Here is a 21240-nt window from a genome sequence, read left to right on the forward strand (position 1 = left end):
GTGTTTAGCTGGTTGCCGATTACGGCTAAAGTGGTGCACGTCTATGATTATTTCTCTAGCATAATACCCCATAATAGAACTTCTCGGTTAAAGGGCATAACACTTTTTAAGACTTTTGTGCTAATTGCCTCTGAGAAGATGTTGGCACCTTACACTACCAGCAGCTACATGTCAAGGAGGCTGTTAGAAAATAAATCCTCCTGTTACAGTATTTTTCTTTCTCCACTTGAAAATTTCAAAACAAACCTCTTTCATGGCCATATCAGGCAAGAGGTCGTACTTATAACAATGACGACCTTCTTTTGTCTTCAGTTTTTGCAAATTCTTTGGCCCTGTAGAACAAAACGTGGGTCGGATGAGCCCGGCAAACGGTCCGGGTGGAGAGTTCTAACCCCGTCGTTAGCTAAGCCCTTTCCTCTCTTTCCAGGGCACGTTACCTCTGCAGATGCCCACGAGCTTGTGTTCTGTGAAGTCTGCCGAGGGAAACGTCTTTCTTGTTTCCCTCACAGAACTACTTAAACTTCCAAACTCAAAGTGAGTCTGGACTCTGAGCAGCATCCCTTGTCGCTCCTGAGAAAACGCCAAGGGAAGCGGCGTGCGGACTACGTACTGCCCCGTCGTTATTCTAGGTCTGGTCTGGACCCAGACACCACAGATCTAGGAGATGTGTGGGAAAATGAAAACTCTTACACAAAAGTGACAACGACCAAGTTCACAGGGAAGGTAGCTCTGACTTCTCTCCAGCTTGCCCGACTTCCTTTCTCAGTTGCCCTCGCAGCTTTCCAACAGTGCTGTGGACCCTAGGTCCGTTAACCAGACGCTCCCTTTCCCCAAGTCTCGCCTGTGCTGTAGTCTGATGCTTCCCCAAGTGAGTGCATTTGTGGGGAGGGGGCAGCGGCTGTTCACTGTTCACACCCCTCAGACCTTGAGGAGCTGTGGCCCTGGTAGCTTCCAGAACATTATTTTGCCACGATCATGCAAAATGGTAGGGCCCCTGTAGCCCTCCTGAAATTCCCACAGACCACATCCTACCCTTCCTCCTGGCTGTCTTATCATCTCCCTGTCACTTCTACTTGTCCCATGAGGGCTCAGACACTTGAGACACCTGGCTCACATCCTCCACTTTAGCCCAGCCCCCTTCACCAGGTGATCGTCAGCATTCACATGTGGGGGACATACCCAGTGGCTTCAGCTTAAGGGCTACAACACTCCACCTGCACTAGGTTTCGGTAGCCCAGTCACATTGCCCATGCCATGGCCTCATCCTTTAGAATGTTCTGGAACCTTAAACTCTAGTGTATAATAGCTCCATAGCCTTTCAGTTCCCTCACCCATTCATTTTCAATGTCTTTGGTCCCTGTGTTACCCTCCCCCTTTCCTCCTTCATCAACAGTACCCTTCCCCTCACTTTTTTTAGCCTGCCCAGACTCCACGGTTTATCACTTTAACCAATCTCTTGCCAAAACCTCAAAGCACTCAATCTGTTGCCCTTCTATGTCCGTCCACAAAATTCCGATCTTGGGTTAGTCCGAGCAACTGTTTTGTTGGCTCCTGCATGCGAGTTGTTTCCTGCTGTAGGAAAAACCCAGTCATGCCAAGGAATGCCACTTTAATTTTATTGTCCCCAAACTCAGTGCCATGCAGTAAGCTTTGTATGGCCCAGCACGCTCACCCACTGTTCATATCTGTAATGCAGACGCTGTCCACCATCCTCCGCTCCCTTGTCTACTACTGGCCTTGTTCCCAGGTGAGGATTCGCTTTGGTGAAATCCTTCTGGCAATGACTTCACAATTCCCAGGTGCTGGGGACTCTTAGTAGTCCCGCTTTTTTTTTTTTTTTTTGAGGCATTTCTGTAACTTTGACTCTTTAAGAAGTTTCTTTGACTTTGCTTGGTGACCTCTTCCTGTCTTTCATCGTGTCTGCTCTGCTCCCTCATTGACTCTCTTGCTCTGCCTGCCTTGGAATGTGTTGTTCCGGGGGTTCCGACCTGGATCTCTCCTTCTTTCACTCTGTTCTTGCTCTCCACGGTGATCTACCCATGCACAGAAATCAGTCGCGTGACTGTCTCTCAGACCTGGGTTTCTGAGCAAGCTTGCTTTCCTTAGCTTCAGAACCATTTAGCCAGCCAACTACTTAACAGTCCCGTTGGTATTTCAAGCACATTATGTCAAAGAATTCCTTATCCATTAACATCACTCTGGGCAAAGGCGACAGTACTCATCTTACATATCAGTTATCTTTCACGGTGTACCAACACTTTGTGGCTTACAACAATCTTTCTAAGTGCACTATTATACAGGCGAGGAATGGAGGCTGAGATAAGCCAGGCGGTTCTTCTGCTGGATTCAGCTGGGTTCAGTTATGTCTGCAGTCAGCGGGCAGGTGAAGGCCTCTGTCGTAAATCTATCTGGCAGTGGCTGCTTTTCAGCTGGGGCCAGGGGGCTGAGTGAGCCATGTGTTCATGGATCCATGGTCCAGCCAGCTAGTCCAGGCCCATTCACTTAGTAGTGACCACAGGTTCCCAGGAAAAGCAAGAGAGAAGAGGCTGCAAAGTTTCTTGAGGCCTGGGCTGGGCACTCCGGCAGCATCGTTGTGTCTCATTCTGTTGGTCAGAGCAGATCGCAAGGGCGGCCCAGATCGAGGGGGTGAAGAGAGAGATTTGACGGGAGGAGCTGCAAGGCCACATNAGGCCTCTGTCGTAAATCTATCTGGCAGTGGCTGCTTGTCAGCCGGGGCCAGGGGGCTGAGTGAGCCATGCGTTCACGGATCCATGGTCCAGCCAGCTAGTCCAGGCCCATTCACTTAGTAGTGACCACAGGTTCCCAGGAAAAGCAAGAGAGAAGAGGCTGCAAAGTTTCTTGAGGCCTGGGCTGGGCACTCCGGCAGCATCCTTGTGTCTCATTCTGTTGGTCAGAGCAGATCGCAAGGGCGGCCCAGATCGAGGGGGTGAAGAGAGAGATTTGACGGGAGGAGCTGCAAGGCCACATCACAGGGCATGCATGTGCGTGTGCGTGTCAGGGTGGGGAAAGGGGGTGGCTGGTGAGAGAATTAATGACTGCTCTTTTAATTTGTTACACCCACAACTCAAGGCAACTGGTATCTCTGGCTTTCCTTTTTTAAAAAAAAAACAAGTTTTATTTTTTGATTTCGGGGAAAGAGAGACAGACAGACGGACAGACAGACACCGATTTGTTGTTACACTTACTCGTGCATTCATCAGTTGCCTCTTTTATGTGTCCTCACGAAGGATCGAACCTGCAACTTTGGTTTCTTGGCATGGTGCTCCAACCCACTGAGCTACGTGGCCAGGGCTGCTTTCCTTCTTCTTTCACTCCTATTAGTCATTGAGTCAGGTCAATTTTGCCTTTGTGGTAACTTGCTTATTTGTTCCTGTCGTTAACCACTGGGCTAAATAATTCTTAAGCTCAATCTCTGCATTAGATTGTTAGGGACGGCATCAACAACAGACATTTATTTTCGCACAGTTTTAGAAGTCAGAGTTCAAACTGTCAGCAGTGGGGGTTCTTTCAGGCCACCAGGGAAGGATCTGTTCCAGGCTTTTCTCCACACCCCTTCACGTCATCTTGCCTCTTTTGTGTCCGTGTCCAAATGTCCTCTCCTTATAAGGAGGAAGATTGCATTGGGTTAGGGCCCACCCTAATGACCTCATTTTAACTTCATCACCCCTGCAAAGACCCCATCTCCAAATACGATAGTGACACTGTAGGGTAGGGTAGGATAGAAATCTCAGGCTCAGCTTTGTTAAGGCTGTTATTTTTACTTTTAAATAATTTTCGTTTTTCAATTATAGTTGACATACAATATATATTAGTTTTAGGTGTATACCCCAGCAACTGGACACTAGATAACTTATTAAACCATTATAATTATCATTCTTTTCAACCATAGTTTCCATTCAATACCATTATGGGGCAGTTTCAGATGTACGGCAGAGTGGCCAGAACACGATGCACTCTGCACGGCGGTCCCCCTCACTGCCCCGAGGACCCGCCTGGCCCCGTATTTCATTTCCTTGACATTATTGACCAGATTCTCCACGCTGCCTCCCCCGTCTCTGTGTTGGTCATTATTTTCACGGCTCCCTCCTAGACTGTAAACTCTCCGAGGGTGGCACACTTCGTCTTTGTGTCTCCGGCAGGCAGGACAGGAGGCCTCCAGTACACAGTGGTTCATTGGAATGAATGAAAAACACAAGTAAAATGAACTCTGGGAGGTGGTTGTCCAGAAACGAAGTGATTTCAGGATTTGTCATTTTAGAAGAGAGTATTGAATTTCATGGCCCAGTGCCGTTCGGCTGATCATCAGGAAGGAAGGGAGACGATCCTCGCTTTGACTCATTCAAATCATGTCGTACCCAGTGCAGAGTGGTTGAGGGGGTGTGGTCCAGAGACTGGAACTTCTTCGACCCACCTGTGCAATGAGAACATGGCGTGTTACCCAAAGAGAGAAGCTGAGACTGCATTGCAAACTGACAGCAACGTTAGACTTTCCAGAAAATGTCTGTATTGGGATTTTCCAGAAAAGCAGAAGAAACGGGGTGTTTGTGCATGTAAGGAGAGAGAGAGAGAGATGCTTTAAGAAATTGTTTCATCTAATCGCAGGGGCCTGGTAAGTCCAACGTGCACAGAGTTGTCCGTGTGCCGGAGACCAAGGGAAGAGTTGCCCTTCAAGTCAATAGGCCGTGTGCTCGCAGAATTCTTGCACAGAGAAAATCAATCTTTTTTCCGATTCGAGCCTTCAGTTGATTGGATGAGGCCCACCCACCTTATGGAGGGCAATCTGCTTTACTCAAAGTCTATCAATTTGAGTGGTCATTTCATCTAAAAACACCTTTATGGAAACGTCCAGAATGATGTTTGACCAAATAGCTGGACGCTATGGCCCAGCCGGGTTAACACATAAAACTAACCTCCACATAACCCACTCTCTTGATCCCATGCGGTACTTCATGACATAGTGGGTGATGACTGGAATGTAGGCAGAATGATTGGACTGAAAGAAGCAACTGACCTATGTACATCTGTAAGAGGGACTCTTGTTGAAAGTACCTTTAAGGTCTTGCTGGATGCGGATATTAAGCTAGCATTTTAAAAAGTTGATCAGTAGTCAAAAAAGGAACAGCTATCTAATTTTCTATAGCTGGAGGGGAAAATATGACGAGCCCTGGGTGTTTGAGAAAACTTTGAAATCCTTATTTTGTGGTGAACTTAATTCCAGTTAATAAGATACAACACAAATACGGATACAATATTCATTTTTATGCAGGCAGGAAGTCAAAGTTTCTGGCATGTCCTGGGAAGGAGTATTATAGATTAAACAAAATAATGAAAATAATTATTTGATTAGGAACCCAAGCTGAAGTGCCGATTACCGCAGCTCTGTTACTTTCCTTTACTATCACTCTGAGATCTATTCGTGATTCTAATCAAACTCCCTGTAGTTTCTTGTCTTTGAGCAGACTTAGAAGAGTTAGGAAAAGAAATAATTGCTTTCTTAGACAGTTTTGGGATTCTGAGGAAGTCTTTCATAACAGAAGAGGCCTTTGTGAATGGCCATCTGAGGGGCAGTAATAGGCACAGCGCTGCACATGCATTAAGCCTTGAAAACATTTATTAGGGTGAGGAATTTGGAGAAAGCTCTTTTTTTTTCTCTTCTTCAAATGGCCAAATATTCAGATGACGAAGTACTGTCCTCAAAGATGTCTGCAGGCATCTGGCCCAGACTTAATAAGCGGTGTTTATGAAATCAAGGGAAGAGAGAAAGGTTACTTGTAATGATGAATTCAACACGATTATTGATGCTGGCATCGTGTTTACCAGTGAGTGTCATCCAGGCTTCAGATTCTTCCATTTTCACTCTGAAGAAAAGAATCTCTGAGACATTTATATCTTCCCAGGCAGGTTTGTGTAAGGATTCTGCGTTGCTTTCAAGTTTTGACGGCTCTGTGTGGGAATCTACCCGTAGAGAAATTCCAGAAGAAAACCCAAGTGCTGTGTGACAGTGGAGGTCTCCACTACACAGTACCTTCTGATGTACTACCTTCTGAGTTTATTCCAAGAGTTAAATGAGATGATACATTTGAAAGGCTTGGGAAGGTGCCTGGCGTTTCGGAAGCTGCAGTGATGATTGTGAACAGGTGCTGACCAGGACAATTTTGGGGAAACCGTAATATCCATGTGTCCCCACATTTTCCTCTGTTGTCTTTTGATCTGTTATCACAGATCACACTGGTGATAAGGTAAGTTTCAGTAAAGTATTTTCTCAGGAAAACATATTTATTTCCTTGTCAGGAAGCCCTATGTCCTAATGCACACAGGTCAGGTCATGTCTAGAAGGTTTGTTGTCTGCTCCAGATTTTAATATTTTTTTCCTGATTTACAAACAAAATGGAAAAATTACCCATTTATTTGCAAGGAATAAAAACACATAAGACCAAGGAAAATTAGAAGGCAAAACTCCAGAATAACATGATTCTTCAGAAAATACAATCCAATTATAGAAGAGGTAATATCCAGTTCTTTTTTGGTTGACCTATAATAAATGCAAATTGCTTAGGTATTTAACATAGAGTGGTATTTCAAAACCAAATGGTGACTATTATTTCTATTATCAGTGGAAAAGTAATGTTAAGGTAGAAATTAGTACTTTGGGTTTATAAATGGGAAGAAAATCTTTTGAGCGTAACTACCTGAAAACCTGCAACTCTGCAGCTCAATCATTCTTTCAACAAGTATTTTTGGAGGCTCTGCCACATTCCAGCCCCTGTTTGAGAACTTGGATAGACAACAGTGAGTGAGAAAGACCTTGGCTTTGGTGGAATTCATGATCTGGTAGGAGGAGACAGAATAAACATAATAAAATGAAACGCAGGCACAAGATCATTTCTGAGAGTGATACATGCTATGAAGATTATTTTAAAAAGAGCGATAGGGACAGGGATGGGGTGTGCCTGAGGCAGAGGGGGTGTTCAGACTCGGGGTGGTCAAGGAAAGTCCCCCAGTGCAGGTCTGGCTGGTGCGGGTCTGGTTGGAGCTTCTGTAGAGGTTGAGTGAGTGGGTGTGGCTGGAGATAAGGACAGAGCCTAGTGGAGCCCAGATCCCGAGAGACTGCAGGTGCAATGCAAGGAATTCAGAATTCTTCTCTGTGAAAGGGGCGCTGAGGTTGTGGCCTGAGTTAGGATTTCCAAGGGTCACTTCTGGCTGCTTTGAGGTGGAGGGCTCACGGAGGAGGCAAAAATGAATCCGGGGCCCGGATGAACCTGTGCAGGCTCTCATGTGAGACAGGAGAGAGGTGGCAGAGGCCGGGGCTAAAGATGGAGAGTCGTTAACCTAAGTGAGTGGTTAACCTGCTTGGGGGGCTGCTCTTCTGCTCTTCTCTTTCTGGTGTTCTAGATCCAGTGGTCAGATGTTCGCTTGTAAAGTATTGCAAAAACGGGGGACATTTGTCCCATCGGCATTAGTCAGTTTGGGCTGTTATATACTGGGTGGCTTATAAACAACAGACAGTTATTTCTTTCCATCTGGGAGCTGGAAGTCTGAGGTCAGGGTGCCAGCATGGTCGGGTTCTGGTGCAGCCCTGTTCTGGGTTGCAGATGGCCAACTTCTTGTGTGTCCTCACGTGTCTGAAAGAGACTTCTTATGCCTTCTTCAGTTATAAAGGCAATACACTAATCCCATCATGGGGGTTGAGCCCTCATGACCTCATTACCTCTCTAAGGTCCCAGCTGCTAAAACCATTCCATAGAGAATTATGTAATGAATTTTGAGGGCACACGAGGATTCAGAGCATAGCCTCACCTTATCTGTGCAGGGAGAGGTTTACTTTTCAGTCTGGCCCCGCGTGCTTCTCGTTAGCATCCCTTCTGTGTGATTCTTGTGTGAAGAGTGTCTTTTTCTCTTTCCATCCTTTGAGGGAATCATATAAGGAACACCTACGACTCAATAGCAACCCCCACCCCCAATAACCAGATTTTAAAAATGGGCTAAAGACTTGAACAGACATTTCTCCAAAGAAGGCACACAGATGGCCCACGAGTAAATGAAAAGATGCTCAGCTTCACTAATCACCAGGGAGATGCAAATCAAAAGCACAGTTAGATGTCACCTCACACCTGTCAGGATGGCTGTCATCACAAAAACAAAAGGACAACATGTGTTGTCGAGGATGTGGAGAAAGGTACGTCCCCTTTCTCATCTGCCTTTGAAGCGTGCCAGGTTCCAGGGCAAGGGGATGTTGGGTGATAGGCAGTGGGCTGAAGGAAACTGCTTTGCCTGAACTGTCTTCGTTTGGACTCCTGGAACACAAATCCCATAGACGTGGTGACTTAAATGATAGCCACTTATTTCTCACAGTTCTGGAGGCTGGATGTCCAAGATCAAGGTGCTGGCAGATGGGAGGTTTAGGGAGAGCCCGCTTCTTATTCCATCGATGGCCACCATCTCCATGAGTGCTCATGTGGTGAAAACAAAAACAAAAACAAACCCAAGAAAGGTCTCCAGAGTCTCTGATAAAGGTACTAATTCCATTCACGTGTGCTTCATCCTGGTGACCTAATCTCCTCCCCAAGCCTCACCTCTGACCCCCATCATCATGTGGAGGTCAGGATCTCAACCTAGGCGTGGGGAAGGGGGGGTGCAAACATTCAGACCGTGACAATACGGAGTGAATCATTTCAATGGTGTTGAATGATCACCTTTTACCTTAAAATGTTCTCCAGATTCTCCGAATACTATTTGGCGAAGGTGGCAAATCCGTTCCTGCTCAATAAACCCAGAAATCTGTAATGTTGGCGTTTTCTGATAGTTTTTGTGTCCTCCTCCCAGATTTGGGGATGAGTTCCAGATGTGCTCTTAACCTGTGAGATGCTTTAAGGTCAAAGCTTAGCAAATACCAGCACATTTCTTGAGAGGTCTGGAAGAACTGAATCTGAAAGATGCAAATGGCTATAATTTTATCCCAATAAGACGCAGGGCTGGTATTCTGAACAAAGCCCTTTTAAAACGCACTAATCCAGTACTGACAAGCTGGCTGCGTCATCAGAACAGACAAAAAGGAATCGCGAAGATATCGATTTTATATCAACACAGGCCTCCTGACACATGATTTAGGAAACATTTAAATAAAAGACCAGTCAGAGAAAGGGGATTAGATGAGTCTTCAAGACAGACAGACGATCGGTCTTGAGATCTGATTTAATGTTCACATCTGAGAAAGCCATTGACTGCATGGGGTTGGGTCCTGGATGAGTGGGGTGTATGTCGTAACATGAACGGGCGTTTTGTGGAGGGCTGGTTGTTCAGTCCTGGGGTGCGTTCTGGAGATTGTGAGAGGGCCTGGCAGGCTGGCTGAGCTGACGCCTTCAACGGGGGACACTGCCCTGTCACATCAGGTTGGTGTGAGGCTGCCCAAGTACATGTCTCCCTCTTTTTCCCTTGGGCGCACACACTCAGTTGCTCACCAAATACTCACCCAGGCCACAGTCTCCTGACTCGCTTCTCAAGTTCAAGTCTGATCTCTCGGGGGCCAATCCTGACTTTCTAATTTACACTGCTCTCACCTCCCCTGACACCCACACAGTTCGTGAATCGATTATGAATGACCTTGAATTGTTCTCTGTTTTCACGCATTAGTTTTATCTCCTAACCTGGACAGTTTCTACCTTGGGGTAGAAACAACTCTCACAACTGGCCTGTCCTTTGGACAGAGTTTTAGCTGACACCATCATCAACTTTTTTGTGGGGGGCAAGGGCAGTAGATGCATAACAGACCCACCTGAAAACAAAGTTTTTAAAAAATCTGGCTGTGGTCATCCCTTGTTTAAAAGCCCTTTGAGAGTCCCACTGCCTTTGGTTTAATTTCATGCTCGTTGGTCCCGCCCCCAGACCCGGTCAGGCACTCCCTGGGGCTCAGTGCTTCGGCCTGCTCCCCTCCCCAAAGCCAGAGCTAGTGCCATGTAATCTCGCATTGCACCGTGCCTTTGCTAGTCCCCCACCACGACCTTCCTTTCCAGTTCTGAACCGTTCTGTAACTTTTAGCATATTATCAAAAAATGCATGCTTTTTGGACCAAGAGAGTGATATTAAACTGCAGGAAGAGAGGTAAGGGATGTATGCAGTAGTGAACATTATTTGACCAACCAGACAAATATATAATTTGCGCAGGTTAAAAAAGCATATTAATAACTTCATGAGGTTAACCAATTTAGGACTCAATTAGAAATGTGATCCGAGGAACTACATACAAATTATTATAATTATGGTGACAGGAAATGGCACTCCTAGGAAATGGTAGGAGGCAGAAATTTAAAAGGGAAATATATTATTTAAAAGTCAGGCAGCTTGTCTTTGCGGCCCTAAGAGTTGAATTGGGAAAATTAAAGATCTCTGATCATAAAACTACCAGCAGAATGAAGTACGAAGCTAATCCACTCAGCAGAAAGCAGTTCACCACCATAATTGGAAATACAGGCTTGTGGTTACTTAACAGAAGTGAACATTTAATCATGTCAGGGCCACCGTGTGCCATAGATTTAACACACCATCTCTCACACATTTTGCAACTTGGGCAATTAATTCCACACCTGTACCACCCCATCTCCAGATTTATAAAACATGTCTTCCCCATAAAAATGAATGTATGTGGCACGTAGCCGTCTCTCTTGTTTGCCAAAAAAACAGATTACTATCAGGAAGGGCGAATTGTCACCTGCTGTCAGCAAATGGATTGCCCACGTTAAGGTCATTATCATGGCTGTCGTTGTTTTATATGTTAAAGCTGTTCCTTATGAACACGAGAAGGAAATGGATGATCTCGAATTTATCTGGGGTTTCTCTGAGACCTTTTTGAACTTCATTTTGCACGCGTGTAAGATTACGAATTAAACTATCCATGCAGCCACACATTTTTTAAAAAGAGAGACTGCTGTTTTAAATAAAAATTTTTTCCCTTCCTGCTAACGGTGTTAGATGAACTCAGCATCCCCTGAACCTTTTCATGTTGTCATCTACTGACATTTTTCTTTCTGGGTTTTTAGAAATATAATACAAGATAAAAATTCGCTTGGAGGCGGAACAGCACGAGGTGGAGATAACAAGAGTATTTATTCAGTTTACTCTTCTGCTTTTATTTTTTATTATTTATGTAGTTTATGTTTCTACTTTCTTTAACCTCTAAAGTCTGTTCCGGTGAACTTTGATTTCCATGATGCTATTTTATGTAATTAATCTCTGTGAGGACTTCCCCCCCCCCCCACTCCATTTAAATGAAACATGACGGAGGAGGGAGTGGATATAAACATCTTTGCATATCTGATATGCTGAAAAATGCATGACCACTTAAATGTCACAACTTGGGGAAGCATTTCTTTTTCATCCCAGTGGTACTGAATTTTAAGGACAAGCTGAATTTGCATTTGTAGCTTGGCTACAATCAGGCAGCGCCGTACTTTCGGGCTAAGAACTGTCTCAGGGATGCACATGTTGAGATCTCGGAGTCTCTTCTGCCTCTCTCCTCGGCTCCTCATCCTCCCTTCTCTCTGCAGTCCTTCCCTCCTTCCTTCTTTTCTTTGGCAAATAGCCAGGGCTGTGGGCATGACAGGTGTGAGGCCAGCCCTGCACTGAGGCAGCAAAGCCTGCCTTCAGGGCAGCTGTCCTCCTGCTACTTCCTGTGTCCCCTGGCCTGTTCCAGAGTGCGGCCAGGCCCCGTAGGCCTGCAGAATTAATTCGGTGCTGCTGGTACTGCTTCCCTGCCCGGACTGCTCATTGACTTGCTCCCTAGCAGTCGGGTTGTGGTAGCTTAGACTGCGAGAATGAGGTAAGGTCTGATTCAAACGTCCTGCCAGCAGGATCCCGTGGACAGAAAGGGGCAGGGGAATACAAATCTGAAAGAGAAATCAAAGACACAGAATCAATTAGGTTCTGTTGAGACAAAATAAATCACAGTGAGAAGAATGGAAGGACAGGGGAAGTGGGTCAGGAAACCACGGTTTCCGACACAACAGGGGCAAGATGCCCAGGTGACTCTAGGAGCTAGGCAGGGACACATAACCAAGTGTGACGGGTGGGAGGTGAGTGGGGCGTAGCCTTGTCAGTTTGTCACAGTCCCCACCAGTCCATAGTGTCTCTGTAACACACAAGGATGATGTTTTAAGGAACAAGAAATTTTATGTTGTTTCAAATTTTAATCCAGTATTGCATGAGATTGCTTGGAAGTGAGGAGACCACTGTGAGTCAGGAAGACCCAGGCTTCTGCAGAGGAGGCAGCGGCTTCTTAGCTCCTGTCCATTGTGACCAGGGAGGAATGCATGTGGAGTGATGAGCCCTGGTTTTTCAACAGAAGTCAGTGTTCCAGGTTTGTTAGTGTGACTTGTGTGAAGTCTCCTGGTGTTCAAATGCTGGCAGGGAAGTAAAATTTTTAAAAATTAGTTAACACTATCAGACATCTACTCCTGTGCAGTGAATGTGTCTGGGGTGGGTGGTTTATGACTGATGTCATTCATAGCCTGTGTTGTACGTGAACTAGCCGCCTCCCTCCTCAGCCCAGCCTGGTAGGGTGGGTGTTGCTATTCCCTTTCACAGGAATTAAAGAAAGCTGACCATACTCTTGGAAAAAAACTTGAAGTCAGCGAATCTCTGTTGGGCACCTACTATGTTCCAAATGCCATCTCATTGCCTGTGGGAAGATGTAAAAGACCTCCTCCCCTACAGATACTTGTGGTCTACCTTGGGATCCTGGAAGGACGTATGAGAAGTTAGCCGCCACCACAGTGTTTAAATAAGCAACGATACAGGGCCTCCCATGATTAACTGGGAAGTGAATTGCACGGATAATCAGTGTTACAGGAACTCCCAGAAGGGAGAGATACCTCTCTTTGGGTTTGATGTAAGGCAAGGGATTTAAACTAGGATCAAAGGATTGAGAAAATTCTCCCAAGCAGGTTGGTTAAGGAGGTCAGAAGGTCAGAGTGAGAGTCAGGGGCATCTTCTATTTTGGGAGAATTCCTTCTGGGGGAAAAGTCTCTTCGGATGTATGGGGTCTGACCCAGAGGGTTGGGTCACTTGTGTGTGATGGGGCAGTCAATTCTCAGCAGATCTGGGCCTAGATTCCCAGGTGCTGTTTGTGTAAATGGGCCATTTGATTGGTATCTGTCTTGGATCTTCGATGGGAAAGATCAGAACAGTTAGGACAGGAGTCTTGACAGAGTGACCAGAGTCCCTGTGCCGGCTGTTTGGAAGCTGTTTGATGCTCTCTTGGAATTTTTCCTATTTTCTTCTGGAAATCTTTTTTTCCACATGAAAGCACTTGTGGTAGCAACCTGGAGAGTGGCCACGTGGTCCACAGGAAGGAGAGTCTGCGCAACAGCAATTTATAAACGGTCCTTGGAGGCTGCTCTAACGACTTCTAGCTTGAACCTGGAAGAAGGCAAGGAGGTAACAGGAAAAAGCCATCTCGGTGCCGAGATGGAAGGGAGCATGCAGACGGCCTCTGACTGGAATGCGTGAGGCGCCCGGGCTGCTCCGTGGAGTGGTGATTTCCAAACTCGATTTTGGTAGCTTCAAAGCCCTTTGTTCTGTCGAATTTCTCACTCAGAAATTGCCCAAACACATGGAACGATCCTCCATGGCCTCTGCACCTCAGCCCTTTGGGGTTGGAAATCCATGATCCAATCAGTTCTGTCAAAGAATGAGAAGGTTGCAGGGAATCAGAGGTGGGGGACGGTGGGGGTCGGGGGAGGGGACAGAGTTCAAGGCCAGTTCCTTCCAAACTGTGGGGCGTGTGGGGGGGGGGTGGCAGGTATATAAGGGCCATGGAAAGAGGGAAGACCGTATTAGAACTTCTGTGTCATTTTCTTTTTTTTTAAATCTCACCCTATTTGAGTTCTTTTTGGTTCATACACGATAATGTATATATTAGTGCTATGGAAGTGATTTATAATTATATCCCATTACTTTATAATTTAATCCTGGGGGTATGTGCTCCATTTGTTGTTTTATTTTACTAATGAGGTACAGGGAGGTCACTGTCCTAGACTGTGAGTCTCAGCTATCAGTATTTCACGTCTCTTTTACTAAAGGGCCCAGATCCGTCGGTGCTAGAAACGAGAAGGCCAGGTTTCCAAGAAGTGAGTTTAACTGCTTACACGCATTCCGTCATTCGTCATTTATGGCAGGCTTGGAGGACATCCACCTTGCCGTGGTATTTCTGAGAGGAAATTTTTATCATTTTAGCTTCAAAAACACATCACAAACAGAAACAATAATTTCATTAGTTGCTGGAAATTGTAATAATGCTGTTGAATATAAATTTCACCGCTATGGTAATTCTGAAACACAAGATGATGAATAAAAAATTGCAGCAGTATTATTGGGAATAAACTTTATTGCCACGAGTAAGACACAAGTGGGAGGATTGATGGAGGTGGAAATTTGGGGCGACTGCTTTCCGCCAGTAGGCAGTACCAGCAGGAAGGCACGTTTTCCCCTCTGGTGGTCCACCCTCACGCCGGGCAGAGAACACCTGCTCCACAGCGGGTGGGCACGGCTCCCTTCACTCCAACCCCGACTCACACCCGTGTCTTCCTCAGCCTTGCGTCGCCTCAGGGGTGCTCTCCTGTTGCTTAAGCCAGAACCAAGGACGTCCTCTCTTCCCCTGTCCCTCCACATCAGACCCATCAGCAAGTGCTACCATTCTAGCTGGAGCCCGTTTGTTCCTCTCCATCTCCTCTGCTACCCGCAAGCTCAGCCCTGGATCCCACAGGGTCCTCCTCCTGTCTGGCTGCTCCCTGTACTGCTCCTTCCAACCAGTTCTTCACCCCAGGGAGCCTTGCCAGAGGGTCATTGGATTAACCGCCTTCCCGCTGAAGCCCTCTTGTGGCTTCTCCTTCCTTAAGAGTCAAACCCAGACTCCTCACTGTGGTCCTCAAGGCTGCAGGCTGGCCAGCTCTCTCCCTGGGTCACTGTGCCTATGTACTCACGGGTCCCTTCTAATACTTGAATGTCGCTATGGACTGAATTGTGCCCTACACTCCCTCATTTGTATGTTGAAGCTCTCAGCCCCCTCTTGAGTGTGATGGGGTTCAGAGATAGGGCTTTGGGGAGATTAGGAAGGTAGAGTCCTCGTGATGGAATTAATCTTCGTATAAGAAGAGACACCAGAGGGCTTGCGTCCCCCTCTCTCTCTCTCTGCCATGTGTGGACCCAGCAAGAGGATGGCATTCTGAAAGCCAGGAAAAGCATACTTGCCAGAAACCAAATCAGCCAGCACCTTGGTTTTGGACTTCTCAGCCCCCAGAACTGTGAGAAATAAATGCCTGTTGTTTAATGCCACCTAGTCTGTGGCATTTTGTTATGGCAGACTGAGCTGGCTAAGACAGACACCAAAAGCTTGCCAAGCCCAGGACATTCCTGTTCCCTCAGCACTGAGCTGGCTATGCCCACGGTTCTCAGGGATACAGGTCTCTTTTTGGGAGAGCTCCCCCTGACTACCCTGGCTGAAGTGGCCCCTCTGGGCCTTCCTTACTGTCCATGTCATCATCAGAGCTGTGGCCTCCACTCCTCCAGGGGGCGCTGGTTCACAAAGAATGCCGGGTGAGAGGTGGTCCGTGCAGCTTTGCAATGAAGCATCTTCTCTCTTCTTTCTTTTTCTTGCATTTATTTGTTTGTTTGTTTGTTTATTATTTCTGAAACATCTCTCTCCTTCATATTGTTTCAGTCTGACATTATCTTTCATGTTTGTTTATTGCTTACTGCTTGAATAAACAAACACCCAGTCTTTAAAGAAAGGGAGCTCTTGTGACTTTCAGATTTGTAGTTCCACATCTGCTGGGGAAGAAGGATAGCATCCCATAGTGGTCAACGGAATACGCATGTGTTCATGCTGCTTTGCCGAGTTCTCCAGAAAGCCAGCCAGGCAGACATTTCTCGCTGGGCCGATGTGCTGTGGGGTAGCAAATGCGCGTCAGCCTGTCTGCCACCTCTGCTCGCCCGTGAGAGCTCTGTGGAGCAGTGCCTTACCCCGCCACACTGGAACCCGAGGCAGGAGAAAAGGCATGGGAATACCCATCCTGTCTTTACCTAAAATGTTGACATTTTGTGTATTCATTTTTTTTCTGCCAGTTTTTAACTTACTGCATTCACTTACTGTCCTGACTACTGAGATTTTGGTGCTCTCTCCAGTGTTGCACCCAAGGCTCCTGCCTCACCTGCCCCACCCTATCCCTGGCCCTGGCTGGAACCTTCTGTTGATCAAGAATGTGTAAGGAGTGTGTAAGGAACCGGAGGCCTTGTTTTGGCTCAGTGGGAGGGTAATTGATCAGTAGTGCGAGCTGTGGTGTGCAGGGGGTCCGAGTGCCCACCCTGCTAACTGATGGACAAGAACAGTGTGTCAGGGCCAGTGCATTTCCCACCTTTAGTGTTGAATAGCACAGCACGGACTGAAGCCTGGGGAGAACAGGGGGCACAAAATGGGCAGAAGAGCAGAGCTTGGGATTTTCACGGCCTTATCAGCTGTGTGATTTGGGCCAAGTGATTTATCTTGAGCTTCAGCATCCTCGTTAGTGAAACGGAGGTTTCAATAGATCACCTCTTCATTGGGTTGTTGTGAGCACTCAATGAGGTCACGGCTTCCTTTGACAGACACATGCCTACCGAGTGCCCAGAGCGTGCCAGTCCTGTGCTTGGCACTGGGTTCAGAGATGCAGAAAGAACAACGGGGATGTCTTGCCCCTGTCGGGGCTCACAGTCTAGATGCCAGGTGACAATAATCAAGCCAGAAATGTAAGTGCCCATTCTCTGACAGGGATAGTTGCCCTCATTAGGGAGACCGGGGGAGAAGTGATGAGTCAGGCGAGAGCTGAAGAAAACACAGGAGTTCACGAGCCATGGCAAGTAGGAAGGGCTTCCGGGAAGGGGACACGGCTTGAACAAAGAGCCAGTGTGGGGAGGGACCCGGTCTCTGTGTGAAGTGGGTGAGCAGCTGCAGTGCAGAGCGTTCATTCAGGTGGTCGGTGCTGCCATTTTTACCGTTATCAGCCACTCTGCTGGCTCTGGGTGATGGGGGAGGTAGGATCTGGAAGCTTCCCTGGCTTACTCATGCCACTGCAGGAAGAACGGCTCTGCCTCCAAAGGCAGGAACCGACTTCTAGATGTGAAGCTGAGTTTCTGGAGAAGTTTCTAAGGAGGAGGAGAAGCCAACAGGGTAAAGAAAGTGGAAAAAGAGTTCAATCTAAAAGAGCCATCTTAGGATGGACAGTGAATTAACAAGAAGGGATGTTTCTGTGTCACCTGCCATATATCTTTGGAAATAAAACTTATTTTTCTGGAAATAAGTATTCAGTAAGAAAGCGTTCTGAGCTGGAAAGCTCAAGGGCTGAGAAAACGCCTCATTACATGAACGTTTTGGGGCTCTGCCCACTTTCCCCAAGATGTAGTTGAGTTTTGGGGGAATTCTAAGTGTTTTGACTGCTAACACAATTACAGGGAGGGGCCTGTCACAAGCAGACAAGGGCTAGGTGAGCGGGTGAGGAAAACTGTCGAACTTTAAAAGTCATTTGAAGAACTCATGAGGGGGAATTGCATTTCTGAATGGCTTGGTGTTGGCCAAGTCTGCCCTCCGGAGGTCACAGAACAGGTGGAGAAAGGCTCCTAATTCAGTCCCTCGGCCTCGTGCTTTCCCAAGCACGGCATGACCTCAGAGAGCGTGAGTTTCCAAGCTTTTCCTTGAGACACTGTGCAGTTAGAATTTGTCACGCAGGTGCCATGGGTGGCAGCTGATATGGCCTGGAAACTTTCCCAAAGCTCACCAGAAGATAACAGCTTTCCGTGGCCTTTTGCATTTGAACTAGTGATCCAGAGGTGAGAAATTCTCAATTCCGTCACTGACTCCCTCAGCTCCCCCAGGCCACCTGACAGCTGTGACACTTGGAGTCACGGGTGGCACGCTGCGTGGGCTCACGGTGGAAAGCCACTCTAGACTGAAAGCGAATCCTCCCTACAGATCTCACAGTGCCAGCCGAGCACTCAACAGCTCAGACTCTCCTGAGGGGACCGCCTGAGCTTAATCATTGCATGATCCCAAAAGAGGGTGGTGAGGTCATCGCAAACCCCCTCTGTAGTCTGTTGTTTATGCCTCTCGTAGGTTGAAGTACTTTGGGGGAAGGGGAGAGGGGGCAGTTCTAATTAGTACCCTGCGAGGGGTCAGAGGGACTCAAGAGAAGACTGAGGGCATCTTGGAGCTTGAAAAATGTTTTGACGGCGATGACAAGAATAACAATCAACAGGTCGTCCTCCTCATCCAGGGTCTTCTGTGGGTGGGAGAAAGCAGTCATTACAGAGGCCAGTGAGGCTTGGTGTCATTTTGTTAATAAAGGCTTTATAAGAACCAGGAGAACACCATCTGGTCCTGGGGCTCTGCCAGGTTGAGGAGACTTTAATAGCTTCTTGAGTTTCAGCAGTAAAAATCGGGCTATCCAGGGAACGGAACATGTGCTCAGGAACGGTGAGGAGTTGGAGCTTATTTAAAAAGCGAGGGGCCTAAGCTGACCTTTTGCATTGGCGCAGGACAGAGATGGACTGTGTGGCCAGAGAAGCTGCTCTAATGATGCAAAAAACGAATAATTTACGGCTGCAGCGCAGCCTCCCAGGTGACGGTATTGTCTGGGATCTGTGGATCAGCAGGAGGAGGAGACTCGTTATGCAAAAGGCTGCCCGAGAATCCTTTAGGCAAGAGACCTCATTCATAAACTCCTTGCCCCGGAAGGGAGTGTTTCAGGTGGGGTTTTGTAGGTTCCTTTTGCAGATAATGGCAATTAGCGGAGGGTGAAAGAGGTGGGAGTGTTTCCAGTTTATGAACCTTGTAGGCCAAACTGAAACCCGGTGACCTATTTCATGAAGTAAACTGTCGAAGAGTTGACAGTCACCCTCCAGAGAATTGCTTGTCCCCCGTAGAGCAAAGGAAGATACTGTTTATTCATGGCATTAAAAAATTTAAATTAAGTCATCCCATAGCAGTTTCCTGGAAAGAAAGGAAAACGTACAGGAATGCGGGTTAGAAATGTTGCTATAGATTAAGACTATGGAGGCAATTAATATTGAGAGAAAGTCAATCTGGCATGGTACGAAACTGAAATATTTATATGGAAAGTTAAAAAAATCCCATTAGCTATTACCCAGGTGGACACATCGCCATGTAATTATGGAGTTTGCTAACAAAAGCAAATTTCTCTCTCCTTGGTTCCATCTCTAAGGCATTCGAGTTGGCAGAAGTTCTTTTCATGGGGAAGTAATTTAAATAGATGCTGAATGAGGTAAGGGTCTCCTCTGTAAATTGTTCTTATGCTGCAGGTAAAAATGGGAATCCCAGGGAGCAAGGAGAATAGTTAGAGAGAAGGAGCCTGGCCGGTGCCTAGCTGGTGTGTGGTCTGTCCTTGCTGAACCACATTATAAAAGAGGGCAAAAGACCGGCTGGGGGCAGAAACACGGTGAGTGACCTGAGAGGTACTTAGGAGTTGGTGAAAGTCATTCAGATACATTGGAGCTCCTTCAGATACAGCTCCTTATGGGAGCTGCACTGCAGCCAGTGCGACTAGTATGATGCAGTGACTGAGATGGGGTTCAAGGAGGTAGGAGGACATGCTCAGGACCCCGAAACACGGAAGGGGCAACAGAGCTGAAACTGGGACCTGGTGCTCTTATTGGTAGAGGACAAGGGTAGGCTTCCCTTTGGGATAATTCTCACCACCATGGGTGGAGGCGTGGTGAGTCCATCTCTTCCCCTGCGTCTGCCCTGGACTCTCAGCCTCGCTACAGGGAGTCCCGTGGCCGTGCTGGGGGACACCACCTTGAAGTGATGGTTTCCCATTTGGGTTAGGTCTCTGGGGCTTCTTGAAATCTCTGTGAGCTCCCCGAGTTAGCCACCATTTCCATCCAAAATGTGTATTCTGCAAGTAATCTTGCCTCATCTTTCACAGAATTTAAAAAAAAAAGTCTTTCTATTTGGGGATTCCCTCATTTTCCTGGCATAGGCCTGCCCATTTACCCATGGCAACCCATACCTGCTTCCCTCTTTTTCTATTACACACAGAACTTACTGAAGTCCACTTCTGCTTTGGTCTGTATGAGTCATTTCCCCTCCCAAATTTATATGTTGAAATTTTACCCCCTCCCCGCCCCACTGTGATGATATTAGAAGGCGGGGCTTTTGGGAGGTAATTAGGTCATGGGGGTGGGGCCCTCATGAATGGGATTAGTGCCCTTCTAAAGGATACACCAGAGAGATCCCTTGCCCTTTCCACTGAGGACTCAGCTAGAAGTTGCTCTCTCTGAACCAGAAAGGAGGTCCTCCCCAGTTACTGCACCTGCTGGTGCCTTGATCTTCTGCCTCTCAGGCTTTGGGACTGTGAGAAATAAATTTCTGTTGTTTATAAGCTACCCCAGTGTATGGTGTCTTATCATAGCAGCCCAACAAGACTCAGACGACCTCTTCGTTGTATACTTGTCTTCACTCAAAGACTTACTAACTCTTTGCACCCTTTTCACGGCCTTATTCCTCTGCTCACACCCTTTTATGTCTTCAGTTCCTTAGTCATGGAAATGTATACATGATCTCAGATTGCTTCCATCTCTTCTCTCCCAAATTAACCTTCTCCTGACATTTCCTTTGAGTCCCTTGCAACTGGTGCCCTCAGCCCATTTTCTTTGAAACCATAACAATTTAGCTTTTTTCTGAGTACTTTATTGAAATGACTCTTGCTAATGTTACCAATGACCTAATTTTCAAAACTAATGACCTATTTCAGTCTTCTTCTTCCTTCTTGATTCTTTTAAGCGATTGCCTCTTTTGACAGCTCCCATATTGTAAAATACTTTCTTTCCTTGGCTTTCACTCCTTTATTCGGTCACTCACTCAGCATAGATTCATGGAATCCTACGATGTGCTGGGGACACTATTCTAGGTTCCGAAAGTACAGAAATGTGTCATTTCTAGCAGAGGAGGCAGACAGTAAATAAATGTGGAGGTGAATATGAAGTGTCGTGCCGGACAGTGACGAGGCCACCATGAGGTCCAGCCTCCAGGTGCCAGCCACTGCTCTTTCTTACAGTGCCTCTGACCGGCCCTCTGGTTCTTCTTTCTGGGTTTTCAATGTGGTCTTCCCAGGGTGACGTGTCTGTTCTCCCTCCATTTTTCCTCTAGGAGATGACATCCACCCCCAAGGCTTTAACAGT

Source organism: Sturnira hondurensis, unplaced genomic scaffold, assembly GCF_014824575.4.
Source record: "Sturnira hondurensis isolate 20B ecotype Veracruz unplaced genomic scaffold, ASM1482457v3 Scaffold0000780, whole genome shotgun sequence".
Classification (NCBI taxonomy): domain Eukaryota; kingdom Metazoa; phylum Chordata; class Mammalia; order Chiroptera; family Phyllostomidae; genus Sturnira; species Sturnira hondurensis.